Below are 9,807 nucleotides of genomic sequence, written 5' to 3'. Positions count from 1 at the left end.
CTGGGCTCAAGGGTCTGTCCCAGATCCCAGAGCTGATGTGATGTCCCCATTGGGACAGATCCTGCCTGCTCACATGTTCCTCCCTGGGGACAGCTTTCGCTCACCCACATCGCCCCACCAGGGCAGCTCTTGGGCTGCAGCGTCTGGTCCTTGGGACAGCTCCTTGCCGCTGCTGTCTCACACTTGGGACAATCCTGCTTCTCTCCTGTCTTCCCACTGGGACATGTGGGAGTGCACATCTTGTCCCCATGCTGAGAGGTCTTGGGACCACTCACCTTCCCTCTGGGAATGCTCTTGGGCATCGTCCTATTGGGAATCCTCTGGGACACTCACATCTCTCTGCAGGGACAGCTCCTGGCATCTCTCGTCTTCTCCCCATCCCATCTCCTGCTGCCCACTCCCATCTATTTCCTATTGGGAAATCTCTTGGGCTGTCACACGTTCTTCCCACTCGCACACCTCTTGGTACATATCTCTTGGGCTGTCACACGTTCTTCCCACTCGCACACCTCTTGGTACATCTCACTGTCCTCTTCCCACTGGGACAGCTCCTGAGCTCTGACGGTTTGTTCCCGTTCATAGAGCTCTTGGTGTGCCCCACCTCCTTACAGGGAAACTTCCCAAACTCTCACACGTACCTGGCCTTGGTACAGCTCTTGGCTGCTCCTGGGTGTCCACTGGGACATTTCTGGGACTCCTGGTACTTCGCTCTGGGATGTCTCTTGCGTATCGTCCCACCGGGAAAGCTCGCGGTCCATGCCAGTGAAGGGCCTCTCCTCCTCCTCAGCCTGTGACAGTGGCAGGACTGAGCTGCCCACCGCCCCTGACCACTGCCCGCTGGGGGCTTCCAGCCAGCTGGGCAAGGGGCTGTGGGACCGGGAGTTGGAGTTGGCTTTGTCCTTGTTGCTGACGTTGTCTGTCGCTGTCGGCCGCTATCGCTATGGGCGTCTGGTGCAGACAGAGCCAGGGAGCTGCTTCCTTCTCAGAGAGCGGCTCTCCTGGGACTGGCCACCCCAGGGCTCTGCGCCCCTTGGACACCCTCAGCCAGGGCGGGGCTCCCTGATGTCACAAGGCTCTCTGGCCACCAGCACGTCCCACATCACAAAGGGCTGTGACACCATGTGCCTTTTGTGTCACAAAGGGCCACCCTCAGCACCCCAACAGCAGTGGGGCAGGCACGGACCTGTTGCAGTTTGTGTTTATTTCATTAAATTATTGGTAAATGGTTCATGGTGTTATCACCCCACGTTTTCCCCAAGTTGGTTTGTCCCTAAGTCGTGCCCTGCTTAAAGCTGTCCAATTGGTCTTGGCCAATGCATTCTTCTCTGTCTGGAAGTTCTGCACATCTGCTGACATTTCCTCCGGACAGCACTTGCTCGATGCATTCTTCCCAGTCGGAGGGGTCTTGGGAGCTGCTGACTTCTCCCTGGGACAGGTCTTGCCCCAAGTATTCTTCCCTTTTGGAGAGCTGGTGGTAACTTGTGACTTCCTCACCCTCCCACTGGGAAAGCTCTGGCTCCATGTTGCCTTGCCCCTCATTGTCATCTCCAGCCAAGGTCCCCTCCTTGCTCTCTTGCCCTGCTCGCACTGATGCTGCTGCTCTTTCCTCCTGCTGCTCCTCCCTGGGGCTCTGGGCTCCCAGCCGGGCAGTCCCGGGGCTGGCGGGGCTGTGCAGGGCAGGCACGGAGCTCCCTTCCCTTTTACCTGGAACTGCTTCTACTTCTACAGCCACCCACTGCTGGAGGGAATTTGCTTCTTCCAGCTGCTGCCTCAGGTCCTGGCTCTCCAGCAGTGCCTGGCTCCTGATCACCCTGGAGATGTTGTGGTCCCAGTCCGGTGAAGGCTGGCTGCTGGCCAGGGTGTTGAGGGTGACACTGGCTGGGCTCTGTGTCCCTGCTGATGGCAGCTCCTCCCTGGGTGCATGTGGGAGGCGGCCCAGGGAAAGATCCGACAGGGGTGCCCTGAGATACTGCAGTAGTGTTAATTGCCTTAGGGTTCCTGCCTTTCCTCATGTCTATCATTGGTTGTATCCTCCCCTGTTAATGTCCACCACCCCGTTGTACCATCCCCAGTTCTGGAGAGTTCTCTGTTCTCTGTGTTGGTACTGGTTCTCTGGCTGAAGCCACAGCTCTCTCTCTCTCCCATTGGTTTTCCCCCGATCACCCCATCTTATCCTACTGGTTCTTTGGACCCTGACCCCACCTTTCCTCCCTTGGTTATAATCCCGACCCCTCCTCTGGGGCAGCACTCTCAGAGCTTGCTTCCCTCCAGGGTGGTTGTCTCCCTGCACCCTCTCTCCTGCCCTCACCGACTGCCTTTCCTTCAATAGACCCTCCTGGATTACAGCAGCCAGAGCGTCCTCTCGTCTTTTTGGTGGAGCTATCTATATCTATCTGGGCACCTGTGGATTACCCAGTTGTGGGGCTACCCCGCTGGACCGGATCCCGGGGCGGCCCGACACTCAGGGTCCATATCCATTAATTACCTGGGGAAGAGGGTACGGGTGTGTTTCCACCGAACAGGGTCCAAGGTGGATCCTCGGAAAATACATCAAGCCATACCTGGACTCCGATCCCAAAGAAGCCGCACCATCTGATCATGCTCCTGAGATACCCCACACAACTATACAGGACACGTCTGTCGCCTGGAGACGCCGCAAGAGAAAGAACGCTATACCACCCAATCTCGTCTCACACCTACCGATTACCCGGCGATACCTACCCATGCCTGATGATACAGTTCCGGTTACCCCTTTCCCTCCCACCTTTCCACCCTTTCCCTCTTAACATTTCCCTTGACCCTTAACCCATTCCCTTTAAGTTTGTTTTATTTAATAATACATAACAAAGGGGAATAGAGAAAGGATGGTTATAATGAGAATTTTATTAATGCTTATTTTCTTTACTGCTCTGCCAGAGATACCCAAGCTATACCTGCCCAGGTGACAACACTCAAGACACCCCACAGTCACCAGACTGCTGCAGCCACTGTCGTCATCCTCTTATGCTACCAAGCAGCAGAAAGCTGGATCGTCCCACAGCCCAAAGAAAACGTTTGGGTCACGCTGGCAAAGTCCTTGAACAAGATAACTTTTGCTTAGCCATGGGAAGTGTCGATGATCCGCTGTCCACTTGCCTGGTGGGGGTACCCCTGTCACCCAAAGACTAGCCTTACGCAGGTAAGAAGCCCAACCCTGTCGACACCTGGGACGAGTGGACATGGATCTTACCGCATGCACCACAGGAGCCTCAACAATTGGACCTACTGGGCTCCTCGCAAGCTGAGTTCTGTGGGAGGTTCCTAGACCAACCCACACAGCAAGATTGGGCAGAAATAACTAAATTCCACCCGGTTGGCTCTCATGAGATTATTGGAAAGGATGTATCTCCTTATGACAAGAGATACATCGCAGCAAATTGGTGTAATTATTCCAGCAATACTGTATCTAAGTCCTCCTCGTTTCCCAAGGCCCTCCCTAGGGGGGTCTTTCTTATCTGCGGTGACAGGGTGTGGGCAGGGATCCCATCCAAGATCAAAGGGGGTCCCTGCAGCCTTGGCCAGCTTACTACACTGACCCCCAACAAAACCCAAATTATGGATTGGGAGAAAGAGAATAGATTGGCTCCTCAAAAGAGATCCTATACTGAATTCGACCCAAATTGCAATTCTAAAATCTACAATTGGAACAAAACTAAGAGGGTCGCTGCATCTATCTTTTTGCCCTGGTATGCAGCAGCAAAGGTCCTCGGTGAGCTTTCTCACCTGGGGTGTTGGCTGAGTAAGCAGGCCAATGCTACGTCCGCCGCACTTTCCGACCTGCTGGCAGACGAAGAAACCACCAGGCATGCGACACTTCAAAACCGGGCAGCCATTGACTTTTTACTGCTTGCCCAAGGCCATGGCTGTGAGGACTTCACTGTAATGTGCTGCTTCAGCTCGTCATCAACAAGTGCATCAATCCAGACGAATATCCAGCGGATCCAAGCACAAGTCAAAGACCTAAAGACTGAAAGACGGGCTGTGAACGCGGTACACAGGCTGCTCACACAATGGGGTATCCCTGGGTGGGTAATTCCAATTTTAAAAGGACTCCTGTGGATTTTAGTTATTATCTTTATGATCTCTTTTGCTTTAACCATCTTTAAGAAAACTTCAGTTAAAACTTTAGGGAATGTTTATTTAATTGCAAAGAAGGGGGAGAGGTGGGAGGTGGCCCAGGGAAAGATCCGACAGGGGTGCCCTGGGATACTGCAGTAGTGTTAATTGCCTTAGGGTTCCTGCCTTTCCTCATGTCTATCATTGGTTGTATCCTCCCCTGTTAATGTCCACCACCCCGTTGTACCATCCCCAGTTCTGGAGAGTTCTCTGTTCTCTGTGTTGGTACTGGTTCTCTGGCTGAAGCCACAGCTCTCTCTCTCTCTCCCATTGGTTTTCCCCCGATCACCCCATCTTATCCTACTGGTTCTTTGGACCCTGACCCCACCTTTCCTCCCTTGGTTATAATCCCGACCCCTCCTCTGGGGCGGCGCTCTCAGAGCTTGCTTCCCTCCAGGGTGGTTGTCTCCCTGCACCCTCTCTCCTGCCCTCACCAACTGCCTTTCCTTCAATAGACCCTCCTGGATTACAGCAGCCAGAGCGTCCACTCGTCTTTTTGGTGGAGCTATCTATATCTATCTGGGCACCTGTGGATTACCCAGTTGTGGGGCTACCCCGCTGGACCGGATCCTGGGGCGGCCCGACAGGGGCAGGAGGCTCTGCTGCCTGTTCTGCCTCAGAAGCCAAAGGCTCGGGGGACTCCTGCCCCTCAGCAGCTCCTGCCGGGGCAGCAGCTGCCGGCTCGGCCTCCGTGGGACTCTGCAGGGAAGGAGAGGCGCTGGTCAGGGCAGGCACGGCCTCTGCTGCCACCTCTGTGCCCACGGGGCTGGCAGAGCTGGGCCCCTCTGGGGGACAAGGCTGAGGCTCCTCGTCCCTCACTGGGCTCAAGGGTCTGTCCCAGATCCCAGAGCTGATGTGATGCCCAAACAGAGCGGGGCTCTGGTGGCTTCGCTGCGGCGGCTGCGCAGCCCTGCTGCAAAGGGCTTCCCAGCACAGCTCTCTCCCGGCCGGGCTCAACCTGCGCCTTCAGTTTGCCTGCAGAGAGCAGCGACAGCCCTGCCCTGCCGGCCCGGCCGGGAACTCTCCCGCTGCCGCTGGGGCTGAGCACTCACTGCTCACAGGGCACTCCGTGGCACGGGCTGAGAAAATACCCCGGCACCTCTGAGAGACAGCACATGGAATCTGGGCACTCTGCTCTTGTCCCTTACAAACTTTATTAGAAAAGGCACAGATTCCTCAATAACGGGAACAGTGTGGGGACATTAAAATGTATTGTAATTACAACATATGGTATAGCAATGTTTCTATATCATAGACTGTAATAGAAATAAACAATATGTAATAAAAAGAAATTGTTTGCTAGTTTTATTTACTCCTACAATTTTCTCATCATTTTCCTATTCTTAGTCTTCTTATGGTTCTTCTTCTTCTTCCTACTCTTTCTTACTACTCTTCTTCTTCTTTGCTACTTCTATGTATTTTTATATTCTTATTCCTATTCCTATTCCTATTCCTATTCCTATTCCTATTCTTCTTTTTCTTCTTCTTCTACATATTTTAAAATTCCTACTCCTATTCCTAGTAGTCTTCTTCTTCTAAGTATTTCTAAATTCTTATTACTATTCTTCTTCTATCTATTCTTAAATAAGTCTTCTCAATTTTCTTTTCTTCTTAGTCTTTGCCTTCTTTGCTGTCTTCCTCTTCTCTGTCTTCACTGTTTTCGTCTTCTTCTTCATTGTCTTCATCTTCCTCATCTGCTTCCTCGTCTCTTTTACTCTTCCGGCTGTGGCCTGAGGCAGGGACAGCGGAACAGCCCCCGCAGCGCCCGCAGCGCCCGCCTGAAGCGGGACGGACGTTTCCTGGGGGCAGCCGGCTGCCCGTGGAGGGCCTGGGCTCCCAGCCGGGCAGGCCAGGGGCTGGGGGGGCTGTGCGGGGCAGGCGCCGGCCCTTGGCTGCACGGCTCCTGTGCCGGACACTCCACCCAGGCCTCCCGAGGGACGGGCACTGGGAGCCCGTCTGCTCCCCGTGAAACTTCCCGTTTCGGGTCTTTGTCCAGTTCTGGGGGCAGCTCCAGGAGGCTCACATCATCATCCCACTCATCGTCCTCTGGGCACAAGGGTTTGGTCGAGATGCCCTGCTCCGGCCAGTTCTCCTGCAGGAGGCCCGGGTCACTATCATTTTCCCAGTTGGAGTGTCCTGAGGGTGTGCGGCCATTCTCTCCGGACACGTTTTGGCCATCAGATTCTTCCCAGTCAGAATGTTCTGCACAGCTGAAAACATCTCCTCCACACAGCATTTGCTCATTGCATTCGTCCCAGTCCGAGGGATCTTGGGAGCTGCTGTCTTCTCCCTGGGACAGGTCTTGCTCTGAATATTCTTCCGGGTCAGAGAGTTGCTGGTAGCTCATTCCTTCCTCACCTTCCCCATGGGGCAGATCTTCTCCCATGCAATGTTCACAGTGACACGAATCCGGGGACAGCTCTGGGTCTCCAACCAGGAAAGGCTCCAGGTCATCCAAGAATTGCCAAGATTTCATTTCCTCGTCGGAGTCATCCGTCTTCTCCTGCACTCCCAGCACTGACCCCGCTGCTGCCTCCTCAGCAGCTCCGGACGGGGCAGCAGCTGCTGGCTCGGCCTCCGTGGGACTCTGCAGGGAAGGATGGGCACTGGTTAGGGCAGGCCCGGCCTCTGCTGCCACCTCTGTGCCCACGGGGCTGGCAGAGCTGGGCCCCTCTGGGGGACAAGGCTGAGGCTCCTCGTCCCTCACTGGGCTCAAGGGTCTGTCCCAGATCCCAGAGCTGATGTGATGTCCCCATTGGGAGGGCTCCTGCCTGCTCACATGTTCCTCCCTGGGGACAGCTTTCGCTCACCCACATCGCCCCACCAGGGCAGCTCTTGGGCTGCAGCGTCTGGTCCTTGGGACAGCTCCTTGCCGCTGCTGTCTCGCACTTGGGACAATCCTGCTTGTCTCCTGTCTTCCCACTGGGACATGTGGGAGTGCACATCTTGTCCCCATGCTGAGAGGTCTTGGTACCTCTCGCCTTCCCTCTGGGAATGCTCTTGGGCATCGTCCCATTGGGAATCCTTTGGGACACTGCCATCTCTCTGCAGGGACAGCTCCTGGCATCTCTCGTCTTCTCCCCATCCCATCTCCTGCTGCCCACTCCCATCTATTTCCTATTGGGAAATCTCTTGGGCTGTCACACGTTCTTCCCACTCGCACACCTCTTGGTACATCTCACTGTCCTCTTCCCACTGGGACAGCTCCTGGGCTCTGACGGTTTGTTCCCGTTCATAGAGCTCTTGGTGTGCCCCACCTCCTTACAGGGAAACTTCCCAAACTCTCACACGTACCTGGCCTTGGTACAGCTCTTGGCTGCTCCTGGGTGTCCACTGGGACATTTCTGGGACTCCTGGTACTTCGCTCTGGGATGTCTCTTGCGTATTGTCCCACCGGGAAAGCTCGCGGTCCATGCCAGTGAAGGGCCTCTCCTCCTCCTCAGCCTGTGACAGTGGCAGGACTGAGCTGCCCACCGCCCCTGACCACTGCCCGCTGGGGGCTTCCAGCCAGCTGGGCAAGGGGCTGTGGGACCGGGAGTTGGAGTTGGCTTTGTCCTTGTTGCTGACGTTGTCTGTCGCTGTCGGCCGCTATGGGCGTCTGGCGCAGACAGAGCCAGGGAGCTGCTTCCTTCTCAGAGAGCGGCTCTCCTGGGACTGGCCACCCCAGGGCTCTGCGCCCCTTGGACACCCTCAGCCAGGGCGGGGCTCCCTGATGTCACAAGGCTCTCTGGCCACCAGCACGTCCCACATCACAAAGGGCCGTGACACCATGTGCCTTTTGTGTCACAAAGGGCCACCCCCGGCACCCCAACAGCAGTGGGGCAGGCACGGACCTGTTGCAGTTTGTGTTTATTTCATTAAATTATTGGTAAATGGTCCATGCTGTTATCGCCCCACCTTTTCCCCAAGTTGGTTTGTCCCTAAGTCGTGCCCTGCTTAAAGCTGTCCAATTGGTCTTGGCCAATGCATTCTTCTCTGTCTGGAAGTTCTGCACATCTGCTGACATTTCCTCCGGACAGCACTTGCTCGATGCATTCTTCCCAGTCGGAGGGGTCTTGGGAGCTGCTGACTTCTCCCTGGCACAGGTCTTGCCCCAAGTATTCTTCCCATTTGGAGAGCTGGTGGTAACTTGTGACTTCCTCACCCTCCCACTGGGAAAGCTCTGGCTCCATGTTGCCTTGCCCCTCATTGTCATCTCCAGCCAAGGTCCCCTCCTTGCTCTCTTGCCCTGCTCGCACTGATGCTGCTGCTCTTTCCTCCTGCGGCTCCTCCCTGGGGCTCTGGGCTCCCAGCCGGGCAGTCCCGGGGCTGGCGGGGCTGTGCAGGGCAGGCACGGAGCTCCCTTCCCTTTTACCTGGAACTGCTTCTACTTCTACAGCCACCCACTGCTGGAGGGAATTTGCTTCTTCCAGCTGCTGCCTCAGCTCCTGGCTCTCCAGCAGTGCCTGGCTCCTGATCACCCTGGAGATGTTGTGGTCCCAGTCCGGTGAAGGCTGGCTGCTGGCCAGGGTGTTGAGGGTGACACTGGCTGGGCTCTGTGTCCCTGCGGATGGCAGCTCCTCCCTGGGTGCATGTGGGAGGCGGCCCAGGGAAAGATCCGACAGGGGTGCCCTGGGATACTGCAGTAGTGTTAATTGCCTTAGGGTTCCTGCCTTTCCTCATGTCTATCATTGGTTGTATCCTCCCCTGTTAATGTCCACCACCCCGTTGTACCATCCCCAGTTCTGGAGAGTTCTCTGTTCTCTGTGTTGGTACTGGTTCTATGGCTGAAGCCACAGCTCTCTCTCTCTCCCATTGGTTTTCCCCCGATCACCCCATCTTATCCTACTGGTTCTTTGGACCCTGATCCCACCTTTCCTCCCTTGGTTATAATCCCGACCCCTCCTCTGGGGCGGCGCTCTCAGAGCTTGCTTCCCTCCAGGGTGGTTGTCTCCCTGCACCCTCTCTCCTGCCCTCACCGACTGCCTTTCCTTCAATAGACCCTCCTGGATTACAGCAGCCAGAGTGTCCACTCGTCTTTTTGGTGGAGCTATCTATATCTATCTGGGCACCTGTGGATTACCCAGTTGTGGGGCTACCCCGGTCGACCAGATCCCGGGGCAGCCCGACACTCAGGGTCCATATCCATTAATTACCTGGGGAAGAGGGTACGGGTGTGTTTCCACCGAACAGGGTCCAAGGTGGATCCTTGGAAAATACATCAAGCCATACCTGGACTCCGATCCCAAAGAAGCCGCACCATCTGATCATGCTCCTGAGATACCCCACACAACTATACAGGACACGTCTGTCGCCTGGAGACGCCGCAAGAGAAAGAACGCTATACCACCCAATCTCGTCTCACACGTACCGATTACCCGGCGATACCTACCCATGCCTGATGATACAGTTCCGGTTACCCCTTTCCCTCCCACCTTTCCACCCTTTCCCTCTTAACATTTCCCTTGACCCTTAACCCATTCCCTTTAAGTTTGTTTTATTTAATAATACATAACAAAGGGGAAGAGAGAAAGGATGGTTATAATGAGAATTTTATTAATGCTTATTTTCTTTACTGCTCTGCCAGAGACACCCAAGCTATACCTGCCCAGGTGACAACACTCACGACACCCCACAGTCACCAGACTGCTGCAGCCACTGTCGTCATCCTCT

This window comes from Anomalospiza imberbis, chromosome 2 (assembly GCF_031753505.1).
Source record: "Anomalospiza imberbis isolate Cuckoo-Finch-1a 21T00152 chromosome 2, ASM3175350v1, whole genome shotgun sequence".
Classification (NCBI taxonomy): Eukaryota; Metazoa; Chordata; class Aves; order Passeriformes; family Viduidae; genus Anomalospiza; species Anomalospiza imberbis.
The sequence above is the reverse complement of the archived record's forward strand: the minus strand, read 5'-3'. Positions refer to the sequence as shown.